We start from the raw sequence: 21,279 nt of genomic DNA on the forward strand, positions 1-21,279 counted from the left end.
CCAACTACATAACATATTTTCTTTCCACAGGAGGTAGTTATGACAAATTAGAAGTCTGAAAATTTTCTGATGGTGTAAAGGCTCCAGCTGTCACTAGGGAGATAGTGATCAGATTTCATAGCTGCATGGTCCCATGGCACCACTAAGAGTTCCATATGGTCATCCAAATGTTTCAACTAAACCCGCAAAAAAAATTCCACCATGGCTTTTGCTTTTAGAAAAATAAAACTTTTCTTTGTAGGATTTTTTCATAAAGTGCCACCAGCAAACAGAACTTTCTTGATTTGGTTGTCTGAAAAGAAAATCGTTGTTAGTCTTTCTCTTTGTTTCAGGTTCAAGTGGACAGAAATATCAGCAGTGCAGGACACGTGCCTGACCTCTAACTTTTTAATCTAGCACAACTTACATAACATGAAGTAGGCTGGTAAGTGGACATGCAATGAATAATTAAGGTGTGTATATGTACATGGTGATAAACAGTAATTTCTTCAAACCACTTCCCTTTTGGTGTAAAACCACCTCTGTTAAATTGTTAATGCTATTACTGTGGACAGAGACTCTTTCATTCATGTCAAAGATGTCAGCATAAGCCTCACACAATAACAAATGACAAATGCATAATTTATTGATTCTTAAATGGCTATGTCCTTGGATGTATTTCTTATAACTAATTTGCTTGAAGACACATCTGGCTCCTGAAGATAGCATCTGTTTTAAAGAAGGTCAGTGCTATATTTTAAAGTTAAAGGCAGAAGAACATAATCTTTTATCTGCTGCGCTCCTCTGCTCTTTTAGCCTACAGATTTAGCTCTCACTCAATTCTGTCTACTGATTTTTATATCAAATAAAAAATTGAGCAATCTGTTATTCAGTTTTGAAATAGTGATGAACATGTACACACACACTGTGCTAACAATCAAAGAACGCAAGGGGAGAATGCATAGGTTTCAAGTGACTGCGTACTGTATGAACTGAACTATTTAAAAAAAGACTTAAATTCAATTGTGTTGATATTGCTTTTCATTAATACTCCTTTTCTACAAAGGTTACTCAATCTGTCTATTTCGATGAATGGTGCTTGCTTGCCCAGAGTTTTTTTTAGTCAGATGTACTGCTTATGAATGTGAGTCTAAGATCTTCTTGCATAAAATCTGCAAACACTGAACGCTGCAATGTTTATTCTGCTATTAGGCCATGAACCATGACTTCTCCTCCAATTGTTCTTGTACATACAAAGCCTAATCCTGCACGTCTTTGTTATTTCTGCATGATATTTATGCACATATATACTCCATATGACTTCAATCCATGTATCTTAGTTATTTCATCAAGTTCTCACTGAATTTTAGCAGTATTTATTTTTACCCACCTTGTGGCTGGAACAATAAAATATAAACAAAAGCTTAAAATCAGCTTGAAGTTTACATTTAAATAGGCAGACACAAGTATAAACGATTCAGAAACTGCCATTTTAACCCTGTGATGAACAGCTAGGCACCTTTTGCTTTTATATTTCACCTTGCACCATACACAAAATGTTTAATTATTTGAGGATTAATGGAGGTAGTTTATAATTAAGCTGAAGTATGAACTGATGTCATCATCTCAGTATGATGATATACATTTTTATGCCAAAGCACCTGTTGTTTTGGAAGGAAGCAGCTGATATCATTATCTACCCAGCCAGATAGCCTAGTTTCCTGCTGCTTAAAAAATTATCCTAAGGGTTACCTAAGTTGGGGAAATACAGCATTTACTTTTTCATGCCCAGGACAGGAGAGAATGCATAAAATGACTTTATTCTCAGTCAAAGGTAGAGGGGGGACGGGGGGAGCATGATGCTAAAACAGTTAATATTTATTTGTATGGAATTCAAACCTTGCAATTGTTTTCATGCATGAATATACATGAAAAATGATATATAACAGGTATGTAAGTAAATATATGATTGGACAAGAGTCCTTTATATAGCACAAAGGAGAACATCCTTTTTTTTGCTGTGGGTATTTTTCACTGTATGATTGACTCTGACCACTGTATAGCAAAGGTTAACACCAGCTGGGGATTTCTCCTGCGTAGAGGTGGTCAGCTGCTGCCCTGTCCCTCGTCCCCGATGTTGTAAGGAAAAGAGGTTGCCAGGGCGATTTGGGAAGGGGGAAGCTGTGATAGAGGTACTCTGTTACGGTGGGTATTTTACAGCCATGAGGTCATTACAGAATCTCATGCCAATACTATAAATTAAAGCTGCATGCATGAGGACTAGAGAGCACTGAATCCTGGATCCACAACCAGCCTTGGGAGATCCATGCCTCCATCCGTCCGAGCGGCGCACTGACAGAACGTGGAATCAAGCCCAGAGTGGTTTTAGTGTGCCTCCAACTATCAGGCTTTCCTCTGAATTGTGGCATTATGCCAGAGCTGTTCATTTGGGTTGTCATCAACCTGCACTACTGTAAGGAAAGCTGAGACGCAATACTAGCGAACATGTCTCTTGGGAATTTTTGGCTCTCCCATGATGATAATTTTCTGGCTTTCTCAGTGCCATGATGCCACAGTCACCAAATTTTCTTTTTGCAATAATCCCTGGTGTGTATTCTGAGCAGGTGCAATATAATATATTTTCTAGGACCAGTCATCTATGTACAAGCAATATTTGGAGAAGCATAATAAATAACACATTTTGCTGGTTTGCTTGCTTCAATTCTTTTTCATATGTTTTTTCTTTTTTTCTTTTTTTTCTCATATGAACTACCTTTTTTCCCATCCAGCTCTCAAACACTCGTGTTGAGCAGAATGTCTCTTCTCTCTGCCTTTAGGTTCTTTCCAAGAATATTCCTACAGCTGCTCTTTCCATAAGTCTGACGCCATTTTAGAAGGAAGCAGTGGCTAGTAGGAAGTAGATTTCCCACCCCTCCGCAGCTTCCCAGACCTCCCGTTGCTTGGCAGATCGTACTACTTAATGATATGAATAAAGAAACTTTTGACAGAACAAGAAGTTGTGACTGAAAGAATCCTGCAGTCTTTATCCCCACCTCTTACATCCAGTTTTCCCCGGGGACGTGTTTTCTGTTGGTTCCTCCGCAGTTACCTTAGGGAAATAATGTTTCTTGAATGCAGCTATTTGGGTCTTGCTGGGAAGGGGAGACAGCAGGTTTCTGTGCTGTGTTTCTTCCCTCTGCATCCAGTCTCTATTTTGAAGTTTTCTTATTTCATTTTCATGAACACTTCTGGGTCTTCCTTCCTTTCTCCTGATCTTTTATTATGCCCATAGTTGTGCTATGCAAATTTATTATAATACTAAGAGCATACTTAAGTGATCTATAATAGATAACAATACGGATATACTTACTCATTTTACTTCATAACACCTCAATGGAGTTAACATGGTTTTCTTAGCACTAACAAGCATTACGAAGTTAGCACTAGTTAGGGGGCTTATATCTGTATTACAATCTGTATTATAGGCAATAGATTAATGAATGTTTTTAAGGCATTCTTACTGAGCTTCACATCAGATGGGAAATAAGGTGTAGTAGCTTCCTGTCAGAGGAATACTTATTATGGTGTTTTATAATATGGGTATGCTAGAGATCAAATTAGTATCCTAATGGGCTGGAGTTCAGCATCGTGATCATTGTGACGTTGTGCACATTAGCTGTGTATGTGTGCGGGGGAGAAAGACCCTTGTCTAGATATTTATGGATATTGAAAGCTACAGCCATCAGTGTTGAATGAAGCTAAGTCTTATCCTAACCTTCTTCCTCTCTCTTTCATATCATAAAACTGTCCTGCAAATTAGGTTTTCAGAAAGTTATTTAATAATACAGAAAGCTATATTGCCACACCAAACGTACAGTAATTGCCTGTGGGTATGCAGTATGTTTACAGCTGGTGCATTCTAAGCCTTGAATGCTATTTCTCTATTTGCTAGACTTCAAAGAAAGTATTGCTTGCTGTTTTTCATGATACCCAGCATTGGTATCTGACCAGCATAATGAAATGCTGGCCATAGGTAACAGTATAAATTTCTTTTCTTTATTTCTTTTCTTCACAAACTATAATACACAGTTTCTCTAAAATTAGTTAGGGTAAAAAGAAAAATGAGAATTGAAAAGTTTGCACATATTTATAGAAATGAAAAACACTGTTCTAAACAAGTTCATAACCAGTGACAATGTATATATTTCCATGATAATAAAAAATTAGAATCTCTCCTGCACTTCCAAGAATTATAAAACTAGTTATCCACAACACAATAGCAATTAATTATAAATTTGTATCAAATAATTTCAATCTACAAGTTTCATTTCCCTTGAAATGTCTTTGCTGAAAATGACTTTGTTTTTAAAGAATGAACTTTAAAAGTAAAGCGAAAACAAAATTAAAATTGAACCTTCATGTTGAGCTAAAGGAAGAAAACCATGGATATATTTTAAATATGTTTTTGTACAGTTTGACCTTGGAATTATATGGATGTTTCTTTTGCAAACTTGAGTTCATGGCTTCCACCATTGACACTTTTTCATTTCAGGATCATTAGCTGCATTAATAATGATTACTTAGGAAATATTATGGTCTTGAACGTTTTCTGAAGACCTCCTCTGACACTGCAATTTCAGGAACATTTTGTGTGTACTAATCTATAGTTCACATTCTTTGAGAGAATTTCTAGTCCCACTCAAGAAAACTGTGACAAGCAATAATCCAGTACTTGAATCTTTACTGTTTGCCTCTGTAAATCCTAAATTCACTGGATCAATGAAAACTTTGTCTAAAAACTGCTCGAGTAAGAGACTCCTCAATTTAACACAAAACTGAGCAACTTTAGAGGGATAAAAGACTTCTATATAAAAATCTGTCTTAACCAAATTCTTTGAATTTGCTGTCTTCAAAATTATTTTTCTTCTGTACACTAAAATGAGATTGTAACACAGAATAACCAAAATCTGGCCACTGACTTCTACTTCATTCTGGTCCATCACCAGTAGCTGAAGATACTGGACCAGCTGCAACAACACAAAAGTATCCAATATAATGCTGGATCAAGTACAGCAATTGCCCTTCTGTTTTCTCTTTTGAGGATGTTTGTTTTGTATTTTACTTTTATGAAGACAAAAAGATACTTTTTGGATCTAATATCTACATTCTGGGAATGTCTGTACAAACATGCAGTTCTGTCTGTACAAACATTTCTTTTCTTCTGAACTAAAAATAAAATTATTTTACATAAAAGCTTGGGAAAAATGTGAACCAAAGTGAATCATGTGCCATATTGGTCTTTGGAATATTAAGGCTAAATTCCCTGCTGGCATAGACTGACGTAGGTCTGTTGAATTCAATGGAGCTATTCTAGCCCACACTAGCAGGGAATTATGAGGCAGCTTGGTTTTGTTCCATAAATTAGACTGATGTGTACTAGATAATTAGGACTACCAATTAAGCTATGGATTGTGTATGATCTGATTCCTGTGAATACATGGGTTGAATGTACATGATCAGAGTTTAATTTTATATTTTGTATTGTAATATTCTGGAGAGGAAAATAACACCTTGATTCTTTGCAGCAATGGGAAGGATGTTTCTTAAGGGGTGACAACACCCCCAAAGAGGACATCTGCATCTTTAACATTTGTGCGTGTCACACACTATAAATCAGACAGTATTCAGAGTTGGCTAAATCAGTGTAATCCTTTACTGATATGAAAATTCCATTTTCCAGCTCTAGCTGAAGTATTTGAGATATTGCTAAATATCTCAAATACTAAATAAGTAAATATAAAGTAAAACAGTCATTTTCTGGTCAGTTCTTAGCAATACATCTTTCTTGTTGCACGATCAGGAAGTTAGACCTCTTCCCTGCTATGGAAAGGGATGAAAAAGGAGACCTGGAGAACAAAACTTGAGTTTGATGGATATCTATATAGTTTATCGATAGGAAGCTAGGTAGGCATCTGTAGGGAAATGAAGTACCTTTAGAGAAACTGCTGCTCACAGCAGTCTGTTGGATCGTCATTGAGGCCCTGACAGGAAGAACAGCAGATGAAAACATCACTCAGCATTGTCTTTGAGAAAACGTGTATGCACCATCTTCTCACCTTTCCACAAAACCGTCTCCAAATATTTTAAGCCACCACAGAAAGGGCTGGCTGAACAAGGAGCTTCCACCACCAACATATCTGCTACAGAGTGGGCTTCCAGACCAAGCCGTACAACCATTGTGTGTCTGGACAGAGTATAAGCCAGCTAGAACTGATTTATTAGCAGTAATGAATATCCTGTAGCTGTAGGGCTGCACTGCTAATGATGCATCAATATTACAATCATGCAGGTCTGCACTTCAGGCTGGAGTTGGTTTTCCAGGCTATCCAAGATACAGAAAGAAGCATAACTCCCTTACCCCCTCCAGGTCTTCACCTACTGATAAGACACTCCTGGCTTACCCTTTTCATTACATGTAGATAAGCAAAACCAAATATGAGCAGTGTATCTTTTGGAATAAAACTGCTCATAGCCATCCTCTCTGGTTCACAGCAACCATCAACACTGAGATCAGCAGTGCAAATAGTGAAGGATGATCACATGTTGGCTGTCCAGATTCAGCTGTGTTTACTGTTCCTGGATTGTGATCTCTTTTCAGCCTTCTCTTAGGGAAGAGGGGGGAGAAATACTAATTATAATAAAGGGATGATCCATGTGCAAGTGAGGGAGAGGTGAGCTCACTAAAGCTAGCAAGTGCTCACAGTGGGGAACAGGGCAGCCTGGGAGAAACCAGCAGGCAGATGAGGGACTGGGATCCCATACAGATGCACACCAAGAGGCCTTAGGAAGGGATCTGATACACTGGCAGACCACAGAGGAGATGCATTTTCCCCAGGGCCCAGAGGGGGCTGTGACATGTTTATTCTATCTCCCAAAGCCACTGAAAATCTTTGGACTGAGAGCTAGATTAGAGAAAAGGATCCAACCTGCAAAGACATTGTGGGCAGGGCAAGCAGTTCGTTTTCAGACTGTTATTTTAACTTCAGACAGCTGATCTGAATTCCTCTGTTTTAAAAGTTCCTTTCCTCTACCCTGTGTTCAAAAAAATCTAGCATTAGAGGCTGAAAGCCCTTTTGGTGTCCTCACTATAAAGAAAGATACAATCAGCCTTACTTCACAGCTACACCTGGCTTGCCATCGTAACTACGTATCCCAGTAAACACTTGGAAAGCAAAGAAAAATGAGCTTTTTCTTCCTGTCCTCAGCTTTGCCTATTGTACAGACCTGAATCCTTCAGTCTCCTGATTGATAACTGTGCCTTTCCATGGCTATTTGAGATAATCATGTGGAAAATCAGTGCAAATGATGCATGTTTAATTGGGGCACTACCAGAAATCCTGCATATCAGTCGACCTCTCTGGGAGAAATCTGAATCCACTTTGAAAGTCAACCAACAATTTCTGGCAGAGCCGAAGACACTCAAGCCTGTGGTAGTAAATAAGTGACATACTCAATGGCCAGAGAAAATGTGAGCCATTCAAATTGCTTCAGCTCCTGTAAAGCTATGGCAAAGAAAATATTAAATTACTTTTAGTTCAATTATTGATTGGTAAAACTCATTCTTTCTTGTGAATAAATCAGCGGGGATCATGTAAAAATCACAGTCTAAATCCCCAGTTGGCATAGGTTGTCTTCATTCTGCTGCTCACTGAGAAACTGGCTCCACAAACTCTTTGTTTGTGTCCTTCTTTGTGAATACGACCATCACAAGCACAGGCCAGGACTTTACGCTTCCTTGGTTTTAAACTTTGAGCCAGAGTCAGTGGGGAGAGAAAGAAGAAAGCTCCAGAGAAAACCTTACTGAGCATTGTATATCTGCTCAGTTTGGAGAAAACATAGTAGCTATTTGCAAATTAATTAAACGCAGGGTGAGCTCTTTCAAAGTACCATATTGTTTCACATACGAGCAAAGTATCAGTCAGACAAAGCAAATATTATATAATCTGATCTAGGATAACATTGTGCTACGGTCATGAACTGTCAAGTGTTTCAGCAAAAAGACATAGTGATACCTTTTGTGCTATAAAAGCTCTCAGAAGCTATACCAACAAGACATTTGCTATGTCCCCACTTGAGCGTATTTCATCATTGAGACATTCATGTGCCTATTAAAAATACATTTCTGTTTCTAGCCTACTTGTGCCAACAGGTAAAGACATTTATGGCTAGGAGGAGCTGCTTGTTTGCTGATCCTGTCAGAACACCTTTGTGTCAATAGAGAAAATATATGTGCACAGCTCTAATGGGGATCCCTCTACTGTAGTACCTTGTCATTTCGAGAGCGCCTTGCCCTCCATGCCCCGTGAGCATTTTTTACAGTCAAAATCAACATGCCTGAGTTCTTGTTTCCAACTTTCAGTAATGTTTATTATTGTTTGTCAGCAACTCGGCTCTGCTGGAAAAACCTCCTTCGGTGAATAATGAAGTCATTCCCACAGTGACTGCTGGGTTCCAAAATTTTCAGTACTCTACCTATGGCTATTTAGCTGTACATGAGAAGCGCAGAAAATCTTACTTTTCATGGCCCATAAATAAACACCCAATCCAACACTTCAGCACATTTCTAATTGTAATGCAGCGTGTAATGTTTCAGTGCACAATACAGATGTTTTCAGTTATTATATGAAGAGGAGACAATGATGGTTAAGTATGTGTTTGCATTATAGTCACGGCATGAAATCATTATGTTCAACTTTCCTGATCATTTTCTTCATAGAAAAAATAAAATTCTGTTCAGCCATGATTCTTTCCCACATGGAACAAGTTGCAGGGAAGTCAAAGACATCCATTTATAGCCCACTTACTTATAGCAAAATAAAGGGTAAAAGCTCTGTTTAAACATTGGACTCTTTCTGTCCTCTTTCCCTGTTGTTAATCATATACCACCACTTAGCTGAAATGAGCCCAGGGGGTGCTAGGATATAAGCAAGAGCAGAGCTGTCCCGTGGGATTTTTATCCTCTGTGATAACAGCCCAATCAGCCATCTCCCTTGGTCCATCCCCACTGGGGGTTTAAGAGGCAACTGTCCTCAGCGGAGCACCAAAGTGTTCTCTCGCTAACACTGGGGTACTACCAAGTCTATTTCTTTGATATTGGTTTTCATTAGCTTTTCTCTGCCTTCAGTCCTCTCTTACTTTCTCCCCGTCCTTCCTGTCCATCCATCTCAGCAGTTTTTTGTACAGGTAAAAAACTACCCAACTAAAGCTTCTGCTGTCATTTCCTTTCCTATTCCAGAGCTATCTCCCTTCATATCTGCCTAACTCCAGTAAATTATTACTTGATGAGAATAACTCATTAGTTCACTTATAAAAAGGCCTGACTTCACAAACAGATATTTTTATGAGTTCTATTTGTGTAGGCACAAATAACTATTTTGGTTATGTGAACAAGCCACATGGTTACACATAGGCAGTAAATATCTGGGCAACTCCAGACCACAACTTGAGACCATTTTAACTTTAGAAAAATCAAACCTTAAATGGCAAAGAAGTTTGATATTCCTAGATTGGCAGGGTTGGGTTTGTCTCTTCAAGAAAACTTATGGTTTGAGACCATTTGTGATGTACAAATGCAGATGAAGTAACAGAAGAAAGAGTTCTGGCACTATTTACCATTGGTTTATAAGGTACTGAAATGAAAACTGAGTAATCAGAAGTGATCCAAAGCCATCACTACAGCAAGTCATACAACTAAATGAAGCAAACTTTAAATCTTTTAGTTATGCCTTTCTTTTCTTAAAGTACAGAACTGATGTGAGATACCAAGCCAGAGTAAAGGACAGAAGTCAGTGGCAGGGTACAGAGCAAGTTTGATTTTAAATCTAGCAAATCCTAAAATACTTGAACCAGGTAGAGAATAAAAGAGAGCAGGATGTAGTGATATTGCGTGTATTAAATGGAGGTATTTCAAAAGAAAATGTAAGGCCAAAGGATTCAGAGACATAGACTTGAAAGAAAACTTACTTTCAGAGGAGTGCTGATGATGAGAAAGTGATCAAAACCTCAGACTTCGAAACTAATCACATTTCAGATCCAGTGAAATTTCACATTTCATTAATAAAATTATGTTACTGCAAGGATGAATTGGGCCTAATTTGAATATGCATACTTATGCATGGTTTTAAAATTCAAATCTTAGAGAAACTCTGGGAAAAGAACTGCAGTAGTTAAATGACATGACTTAAGATTGCAGTTGAATGAGCTGGTTGTAGCAGATAATGTTTTTCAAAAGATTCAGTCTGATTGTAAATTCTGATTTCTGATTGTAAATTACTCACAAACAAATGATTTTTTAAATTGAGTTTATTTGTAAATATTGAACAAACTAATTATGGAAATTTATTTCAGTCTATTGTCCATCCCAAGCCATGTTTCTCACACCTCTGTATCGTGCGTTGCTACAGTTGGATGATTGATCGTGTGATAATAAAAATCTCCGTGGAAAACTTTAACCCAATCCTTTCTTCCTTCTTCAAGTGGCCTCCAACAGCACTTTTGGATAGTGTTCCAAACACTGAAGGAAGAGAAGCAAAATTCAATGAGTTTATTACCCATGTCAAAATCAATCTGCAACTTGTTTAAAGCAGCCTTCTGAGTGGGCTTCTTCTTGGAGTCATTGCCTGCAAAAAACTGTACATAAGTAACACTCATTACAGGAGAACTTTTCAATCAGCAATGGATATGGCTGAATGCTAAGCAGTAAATAGAGTGACATTAACCCTTTTCTTGGTATGGTTCAGCAATCAAGTTTGAATTGTTTTAATTTGTTCTCCTTTCACTAGTGCTCAGAAATAAAGAGCTTTTGTGAACAAATGTCATGTGATGTGGGGTTTTTATTCCTCAAAGTTTCACTTCATGTTGATGCTCTTTATTTTGTGCTGTATGTCAACAAAATTTCATTATAGTCTTCTTGTCACCTGACATAATGACAGAAGAAAGAAGAACAAGAAGTATGCCATTAGCGGCAATTCTTGTTTATTCAAGAATAGCCTAATTCACATGTGAACAACATCTTTTCAGAGCACAAAATTAGCACACATGAGGGGAAAAGATGCAGTAAAGGATATATTAGGAATTTGAAGAACGGTATATAAGCATAGTTATGCAGTAGGGGATTATTTCTCTGGATACGGGTACATATTTAAATCTTGCTGTCCTCTGTTCCACACAGCTACGTTAGTCCCACAGTCATTGAATTGTTTTGCTCTGATTACCTGTAAACTTTGAAAATAATATTTAAAACAAACTCCTTGGAATCATTGTGTTTTATCATGCTTCACAAACTTCATCTAGTACCATGCATTTCTATTTTCATATTTAGTAACAGTGACTGTAAACTATTTGGACAATTAACGCAATGTGGTATGCTAACTGATATCAAAGTGAGGTACAATAAGTATCTAAATTAGGGCTTTCAACAAGGTAGACAAGTCCATTTATAACATTGAGATTCCAAAGTAAAAATGGAACAGGCTTACACTAATTAAGCATTTGGTCTAATGCATTAAATCCTGTTTGGGAATTTACCTTATTCACTTTCAGGATTGAACATGGTTTTTCAAAAATAAGAAGATTAATAATCAAGATAAGATGATAGAGGGGAAAGGAAAACTGAGAAACATAGGTATTGTTTTAAAAGTAAGAGATGTTAAATTGAATTTCTGAAGACAATTGTAAAAACGTACATAATTTCAAGCTAGATCAGACAAAACTCTTAGGAATATGTTGATCATCTCTATAGTCTTCTGGAAATTTCCCTGCATTACAGGTACAGACTAGTAAGATAGTCAAGTAAGTCATTTCCACCACTTGTAGGCAACCAGGCAACACCTTTCTCAGAAGGAAACCACTGGAGAGAAAGAAGTAGTTTCACACTTAATACTAGTCCATATAACCAAAACATGTTAGTGGTCAGGTTTCAAAACGCCTTAATTATAAATAAAGTGTCTTTTTATTTAAACATGCAAATTGCTGGTGAGTTAAGCATATATTGCAGAGTATGAACTCCTCACATCAACAACTAATAATAACAATAAAAAAAAACCTGGAGAAAAGCAGCCAAACCATCTGACAAAGCCCAGGGCACATGTAACCCCATCACTACAAATGACTGCAGAGCTTACAAAACGAGCCAGATGCTGCTTCTGGAAGGATTTCATCTATAATACCCGAACCGCATGACAGCCTGTCACAACTCATGTTTGGCCTAAAGGTGTGCATCACTGGTGGAACGGGCAAACAATGAGAGGGAACAGGGGCGAAGCCTTAATCCTAACTAAGGAGGGGGTTTTTGTTGTGGTTTGTTGTGTGGGGTTTTTTTTTTAATTTGAAAATTACATTTGGTTTACCTGCAGACACTGGCACAGATGGTGCTTCTATAATATGCTGTTATAATAGACTGATCTGTTTGCAGTGTTGCATTCATGCGCAAATTCATGTCCAAATGTATTGGGTCTTCTATAGTGTCGCTCAGGATTGGGTCAAGTGTAGAGAAGATGAGTGTCTCCTTGGTGTATAATGAAGAAATTCGCCTATAGCCCCTTTGGCAGGTGCAGCATCTGTGTTCTCAGCCCCCTTCCCCAGCTAGGCATGTCGCTGGATAATAAAATAGTTGCTGAATGCACAGACTTTATGATAGGGTTGAAAATATGCATGAGAAAGCTGCATTTCACTGAAAGGGATGCTGGTAAGGGTTACACAATCCGTTAATTCTGGCTTCATTTTCCCTTCTTGATTCCTCTGCAAAAAGCCTGCTAAGCAAGGCTGGAGGCTGAGAGAGACCAAAACCCGCCCCCTGGTACTGAGGTTTTAAGTAGAAAGATTTACTAGTACCAACTGTGTTTGCTCCCGTGTTGCTTCTGTTTGATTAGTTTGAAGTTACCTTTATGAAAGCCTTTCCTTGCTGAGCAGTCATGGCTGTGTCTGCCTTCAGCTTAATCTTTCCACTAACTTACACCACATTCTTCAACCTGCATTAAATGATACTTAGGAGGATTATTTGCATTTTGTTAAATTATTTTGCTGGTTTACGACTGTAGATTTTTCTAACCAGAAAAAAATCGTTGTGATTCCTAAAGGTAAACAAAACTGTCCTCTCTTTGTGACGTTTAGGAAAGCTACTTCAGCACAAAATTGATTATCGCTACACCAGCATAAGTTCATCACCTTCAGGAATGTGCTTAAATATATGTTTATGTTGCCTCTTAAAAAGTTGAAGCAAGTCATAAAAGACATTTAAGGCAAAAAACTTGCAGAACATCACAACCAGGAGACAGCAGAAGAAACCATCATCCAGTGTAAGTTTGATCTATTCTGGGAACTTCAGGAACAAGCACAATTCCCACATGCACACACTTTTCTTTCTTTTTCTTCTTTTTTCCCCTTTTTTTTCCTTTTTTTCTTTTTTCTTTTTTTTTTCCTTTTTTTTCCTTTTTTTTTTTTTTTTTTAGCCAAGAGAGCTCTAAGTTTGTTAATAATGAACGTTTTCTTGATGAAGAATCAGTCTCCCACATGGTATTACTTTGCCAGTTCACAGCAGCACACATATGCCCTGGTCTCATAAGGAGTCCCATGAAAGATCTCCAAGTTGCAGATAGACACCGCAACAAGTGATTCTTTCAAAAGAGGCATTCCTGTCTTAACTTTGCTGATTACAAACATGGGAGGGAAACAAAGTGCCAGTGAGAGACTTGGTCCTTTTACAATGATAGCTTAATCCATTTAGGCAACTCATATAAGTCAGAGAAGGTATAAATTTCCCATTATAAATTGCATTCCACTAGATTATTTCACTTGCTTACATCCAAGAATAGACAATGCCTAAAATGACTGGCGCTATTCCCTCTGAATCAGTCGCTGAATAAATGTTAAACTCGATGTTGAGTGGGGATACCATTATGGTGATGCTATCTTTGGATAAGGAAATAACCTAACAACAAGCAAGCGTTGTGCGATATTCAGACAATGGAAAAATCAAGGCCTTAATCAGCTGGAATCTGTGTCCTGCTGCAACTGGTAAATACTCTGTCTCTCGGTTATTACCCTTCTTAGGTAGGTCTCAAAACCCTCAAGGGTCACTGGAGTCAGTGTGAGGCAGGTTTCTGCCATCCCTCTGTTCCTGACCATTATCATCCTCATTGTGGCCAGGAAAGGAAGACGAGGACTCTCTTGTCAGAAGTGGATCTCAGCTGGCAATCTCCACTCAACTTTGGAGGTATCAGCAGGAGTTAGTTGCCTTGTTGGATCAAAACCCAGAAGGCCAGCCTTTACAAGTGAGTGCCTTTATACAGTCCTGACAGTGCAGTTGCATAGACAGATCCTCGTGCAGACCGATCCGGTTCCGATCACAAATGTCACCCTTCCTAAAGCCAGGAGGCCTCAGCAGGCTGCATGTGGGTGTCACAGCCAGGCACACCACAAGCCCACAGTACAAATGCTTTCTTGTTCCTCTTTTAGGGATCAGTTAGGATAACTTCTGTGCATACTGATAAAACTTTTCTTAATGGTTCCTTCACGATTCGCATTCTTTCTGTGATCAGACATAAGATACCATATAATCACCATCTTTGTAAACACGGTGTTTGCTGAAGAGATTGCCTTGTACAGCATATAGCCAATCTGGCCAAAATAGGTTAAAAGGGGAGAGTTAGCGAGTGGCAATGGCATATTAATGAAGTTTTACAGTTTGTCTATGACCCCATAGGTAACAAAGTGAGATAGGCCAAAAATTTTGTAACGCCTGTGTTGTGGCTCCTCCTGAACTCCCCGTCCTTGTTATGTGTAATGCAAATAACCTCCTGGTATACATAAAATCATAGAATAATTCAGGTTGGGAGGGACTTCTGGATGGAGATTTCTATGTGTTTCTGTTGGCTTTGTAGCAGAAGATACTACGTCCTTTAGTGCCAGCAGCCACAGTAGTACTATTGATGACCACTAACGGCCAGCTAACTGTGTAGCTATTAATCAGGTGTTCTTAACTTGTGGCTTGTGGGCATCATGTTGCCTGTGAGACATTGCTCATAGATACAGAAGACTAGAGAGTCAAACCAAAATCGCCATAGAGCATAAAGATGACACACAGAATATGCGACTTCTCCTCTTCCCTGTGAAGCAGCAAGGAATAGTGATCACTGCGTTCATGTTCATCTTCCATTCTGTAGATTGCCTGCAAATAAAGACCTCAGTGTATGTGAAAAGAAGGGACCAAATCATGTAAATTTGGATTTCATAATGTTCAAACTGTTTAAGGAATCCTTTACCATATGAAAAGCAATTATAGGCAGAGGAATTAGGACAATAGATATGCCCTGACTTCATCTCACCTGTTCTACTGAAATACAGCACCCATAATGCATGCACACGTTGGCACAGGGTTGTTTGTTATTCACTCTTTTCATGTACTGCCTGATGCATCTTTGTCATGATTCTTTATTCCTAACAGCTATATCAAGTGTTGCAATTACTGCACAATACAGATTTAAGCCTATAATATTTCTAGATTGGAGAGAGAAAAATAATATATTAAGTGCTTGTGATATCCCTATGTATAAGTTTGAGAATCATTAAATAGCTGTCACTCTTCCTTCCTCCTCAGCATCAATTACTCCACTCTGGTTTTACTTACTCCACTCTGTATAATGAGTCCCTAGAGCATGTTTCATTGCGGGAGAATGAACACATTCTTCACTTGCGGTCAGTGGGATGTGGTTAATTTGAAATCACTTAAACTATTATATCTGTCAAGCGTGGTTATTTTATTTTCAATTCACATCAGTGTTTTAGTATGCATGTCGGTTACTGGGTTAAACTGGCAGATTAATTTCCAAGCATTCTGTTGTAATGTTCTTCATCACTGTCTTTACATGTAGGCTCCTGTTGAAAGTTAATATGTTCCCATTAAAATTTACCTCAGAGAAATCTACATTTAATATAAACACTCATATGATAAACAACACTCATTACTGAATGAAAGCTGGCAAGATCAGTGGACTTCCAGCTTTTCTCATGAAAACCCAGAATATTTGTTTTTTTCATTGTTCCATCTTAACTTCTTTTGGAAATGCGATGCGGAAAAAAAAAAGTTCAGTAACTAGGGTCTTTTTGACATGTTTAGTTTTTTTCTGATATGTTTACAGATTGTATTGTTCAAATAAGCTGCAGGCTTCAGTTCAGTGTGAGCAGATTCACAATTCACACTGTATAAAACTGTTTGGCGTTGTTTTGGGTTTTTTTCTTTTTAAAATATTGTGGCTTGAAATTTATAAATAGCCAGAATTTGAAGATGCTAAAATACTGACTTACATAGCTACTAATAACAGGGTGCTCACACAGAGAATTAGAGGAACCGCCGATGGGCTTTTTATTACAGCAATATTGTACATATTACATGAATAAATTACATTGTTGCATTATGCAGCTGCTGCATCATCAGTTTAGAGAGTAGACTGTGATCCTAAGTATGCGGGGATGCAAGCTCATTATCTCTAAATCCACTTTGGTTACAGCCACAATATGATCCAAGTTAAACTCCTTTCATATAATGTATTGCATATACCTGTGTGTAATCAGGTACATGGCTTAGAGATGGACTGATGAGTTTAGGTGTCCAATCAAATTTACAAAAAAGAGTCTGTTTCTCTGAATCAGGCAGAATCTTTCACTTGGAAACTATATTACCCATAAAAATACAAATCTATGTATGTTGTGAAACATCGTTTTTGATTTGAAAGATACTAGTAGAAAAATATGCATTTATATAATGGCAGTTCTTCTCACTGTAGAAAAACCTAAATTAAAAGAAAAACTGTTTTCTCTCTATCTTATGATGATGATGACAACTGCTAGTGTTTGAATGCTGCCAAGGCACTTCTTGAAACTCAGTTGTTTTTATTCTCTGCACATTGTTCTCTCATCCCATCAAATAAAACACAAAACTTAACGTTCTCCACAGCTGCAAATGTTTGCCTAGGACTCGTAGATTCACATTTACATATTTTATATATTGATGCAAGTATCTTTGGCTAGGCAAGTGTCGTGGTTTAACCCCAGTCAGCAACGAAGCACCACGCAGCCACTTCCCCCTTCCCCCTCCCGGTGGGGTGAGGAGGAGGAAAGGGAAAAAAAAAAAAAAAAAAACTCGTGGGTTGAGATAAGAACAGTTTAATAACGAAAGTAAAATATAATACTAACAATAGTAATAATGAAATATAATAATAATAATAGTAATGAAAAGGAATATAACAAAAAAAGGGGGGGGGGGGAGAAAAAAAAAAACAGTGATGCACAATGCAATTGCTCACCACCCGCTGACCGATGCCCCGTTAGTTCCCGAGCCACGATCCGCACCTCCCGGCCAACTCCCCCCTGTTTATAAACTGGGCATGTTGTTCTATGGTATGGAATACCCCTTTGGCTAGTTCAGGTCAGCTGCCCCGGCCATGCTCCCTCCCAGTTTCTTGTACATCTGCTTGCTGGCAGAGCATGGGAAACTGAAAAGTCCTTGACTTAGGATAAGCGCTACTTAGCAACAACTAGAACATCAGCGTGTTATCAACATTATTCTCACCCTAAATCTAAAACGCAGCACTGTACCAGCTACTAAGAAGAGAGTTAACTCTGTCCCAGCCAAAACCAGGACAGCAAGTAATATGCTGTCAGTTCTGTTCTTTTTGCTGAACCCCTGTTTCTTTTCATTGCTATGTTTTACTTTGCCGAAACTGTGTTTATTTTCATTGCTATTGTTATTCCACTCTTCTGAAAGCACATACATCCCCTGCGTTGCCCACCTAGCTCATTGTGCTCATCACCTCAAGGGAAATCCTACGCCTGGAGAAATCGGTCGAGGTTTTACAGCTGGCTTTAAGCTGGACAATGTTTTACTACTGGGCTCTTGCCAGATGAGGCTGTTTGTTGTATGACATTTCTACAGAGCTTTTCATAAGTGGTTTCTTTAAGAGGCTCCTAAAAGCTATCATAATCATGGAGATAATAGTGGTTAAGGTGAGGATAAATACGTAGAGCTATATCCTTTTATGCATACATAATAAAACTAGGTGTGAGAAAATCGCACGCTTTTAGTCTAAGCAGTTTTATAATAGAAATGGCCATCATTCAAATCCCAAATTTGGATGCTGCTGTTTTGAATACTTTCAAGAGATTCTAGACAAATGAAGACCTAATCCTAACGTGAAGTGATGTATATGTCATAATGCCTATATTAGTAAGGGCACTGGAAGAGCACCCAGGACTCACTGGTCTTCTGTCCAATGAAGACTGTGGCCCAGCATTGACAAAAACAGAATCAGAGAAGAAAAGGAAAAGCTTTGAGGCAGTGTTTCCCCCTCATCTGGACATGTTTCCAGCATAATGTAAGAAATATCCATGCTACACTTGAAAGAAGGAAGGGAGCAATGAAAGTGTTGACTCAGCCATCAACCATGTGTCACTCCCTCTCCTCCATTAAAAGCAGAAATATACTTTTCCTCATAGTTATTTAAAATTATGGTTTTCCCATATAAATATCTAAACATTCTGCAACATTAGACTTCCCTAAACTTTAGGCTAAGACAGAATGATTCCTGCACCTTCTATGCCATTCCTAAAGTGCTATCAGCTGTAGTTCATAGCTACTTAGAAATCATGCATCTTGCTGAAGCTGAGAAGATATACAGGAATCCTAAATAATACTACAGCATAAAGTGAAGACACCCTATGTTAATATTACCAGGTCACGTGGTTTGGTCCTGCTGTTAGGCCTTTTTGGTCCACGTGTCTGAAAGTGAAGAACACAAATTTGAATACAGTCTGTACCTATAATTGACTCTTTGCCTTTTGTGACTCACCAAAATCATATAATGTTGTTTCCATTATCCACATCAAAAAAAAGAGCTTTAAGATTGTCAAAGAACATTTTTGTGTGAAAACGTGCTCAACCAAATGTTCCTGGAGATAGAATAAGAGGGGTGAGAAATGCAAATTTGTTAATGCAGTTGGCAGTATTCATGCATCTCTGTGGAGATACATATACCTGAAAAGAATGAAAATTGTCCTACATTTATAGGCAAGACTGTCAAGGACCATCATTGATCTACTTCCAAAACTAAATCTACTTCAAGTGACAAAGTAAAGATCTTCTCAGTTTTCTCTCAGAATATACCTAATATTTTTAGGAAAACAAAGAAAACCTAAGTAGATAACCTGTTTTAATTCTTTTGTAGAATGAAAGAGCATAGTATTTTCCAGTACTAATCCTGAAAATGTTCTGTCCATATGACACACTACTATTTGGGGGGAAACATTAAAATATTGTTGCATATAAAAAAAAATAAAAGGAAGTTAAAATTGGAAAAGGAATTATCTAGGTGAATGCTGCCATACTCATAAAACAGCATCAATATATATACACACATATGTGTGTGTGTGTAAAGTACATATATATATGCACAAATGTGTATCTATATAAAGATAGCGATGCAATCTGTATTATGTACTATTTTTCATATTATTTTTTGCAAGGCCTTGAGTTTATTCAGCAAAACACTGAACAAATTTCTTCAGTTATACTATGGCAATTTCAAATAAATTTGGTCCCAAATAATGCAGCTATGAGGAGGGAAGAGATGTTTTGTCTTGTTGTGGTTTTTTCATTTGTCTTTATATCAAAAAATTGCTGAAGCAAGCTGGATCACAGTCATCTTTTGGTGACCACGGTCATAACTGGATATGAAAAATTTTGATTGCAAAGATTATTGTAGGCAAATGAGAATACCTTTCAGAATGGAAATGGCTAGAGAACCTTAGCTTAACTTTTATCACATGCAAACTAAAAAGGAGGCAATCAACTCAACAGTAGCGTCTGATCTCTGCATGTCTCTTCAGAGTCAGTTAGTAACCAGTACTGCGAGCAGCTGTAGAAAGTGAATTTAATTTTGCGTGTGTGTGTGTGTGTGTATAAAGAGAATCTAAAGCTGAAATTTTTTTCAGTTCCTGAGCACAAGAAAAAGTTGGCATACAAGTTGCCTGTGGTTACTGGGGTAAAACAGTTAATGTGTGAGGTTTTCTTCTTCCAAGCTGTAGTGAGAGATGAAGAGATCCCATATGGGCCACTAATACAAAGAAAGCAGAGAGTAACAGGAAAAGAAAAAAAAAAAAAAACAGCGTGTGTAAGGGTAACAGAGGGAAATAAGATTGAAAGAACAAAACATCAACATTGTTAGTCATGAGGAACAGACAGGAGGGAGGTATTGCCTGCTGACCATGTGTACCAATGCCAAAGAATCTAAAAAGAAAACCGGCATCTGTGGTACGGGATGGTCTCTCTCTAGATCTGAAAGACAGCAGCAGATTGTTTTTATAGAAAGAAAAGGTGTCAGCAGAAAGGAAGGAGCGTACACACATGGAAACATTTGCTGTAAGAAGCCACTTGAAAAACAACCAAGGAGTTGAGTGGAAGAAACATCTGTGAAACATGCAGCAAGACCACCACTAGTGCTTCAGGGAAGAGGTGGGAACAGAAGGGAATACACAAGCAGTGTTGGACATAGCATCTTGTCAGAACGACAAGGAAATATTGTCGGTACTTTCAAGAAAACCCAGCATCTTGTGAGTCTGAGGGGAAAAATATTTTGTCCTCCTTGTGAGGAAGCAAGGGAGTACTCTTTATACTTATCAAGAAGCAAACAAGTCTATGCTCATTGACCAAAGTCAATCAAGGAGTGTTATCTTTAAGAAGAAATTGCACTTTTCAGGGGATATTTTGGCAATTCTGCCTACCGGGATCAGGATACTTCGGATTCTTTTCATTGGCTTGCTGCTTCTTTTAATAACCCTAAATGTGCAAAGTCTTGATCAGTATTAGCTTAAGGGATTGCAAATTGCCACCAGTGAAACACAATGGCCGTGTAGTTTTGGGGTCAGTGAAAGCAGATGTGATGTGTAGCACCAAGGACGAAGAAGTCCCATACCTTTTAGTTGTCTGGCCTTAATTTTGTGGTTCAGACTTTGTTTGGTTGACAGAAGAAAGCAAAGGCTTCATCATATCAAGACAATATCTGAAGTCACTTTAGCTATTCCTCATGAAGACATCAGTCTAGATGCAAAATAACCCAAATGAAAAAGAAAGCATTGATCAGGAAAAATTTTACTTCTCTGGGTTTGAAACATTCTTCACGCAAAGCCTGTAATGACTTTTCAGCATTGCCAAGGAATGGTGCAGGAAAGGATATTTTGTTAGCCAACTGT

At 38.0% G+C, this 21,279-nt stretch overlaps 1 long non-coding RNA gene across 1 annotated transcript in view; it reads right to left on the reverse strand.

The window, feature by feature from the left end:
- Positions 1–10,389: 10,389 nt before the first annotated feature.
- The window catches only part of LOC127020343 (uncharacterized), a 155,769-nt gene continuing 144,879 nt past the window's right edge, over positions 10,390–21,279 (reverse strand). Inside the window, exon 3 of the long non-coding RNA XR_007767061.1 lies at positions 10,390–10,552. This is a non-coding gene — a long non-coding RNA (uncharacterized LOC127020343). The remainder of the gene's footprint in view (positions 10,553–21,279) is intronic.

The sequence above is a fragment of the Gymnogyps californianus genome, chromosome 10 (assembly GCF_018139145.2).
Source record: "Gymnogyps californianus isolate 813 chromosome 10, ASM1813914v2, whole genome shotgun sequence".
NCBI lineage: Eukaryota > Metazoa > Chordata > Aves > Accipitriformes > Cathartidae > Gymnogyps > Gymnogyps californianus.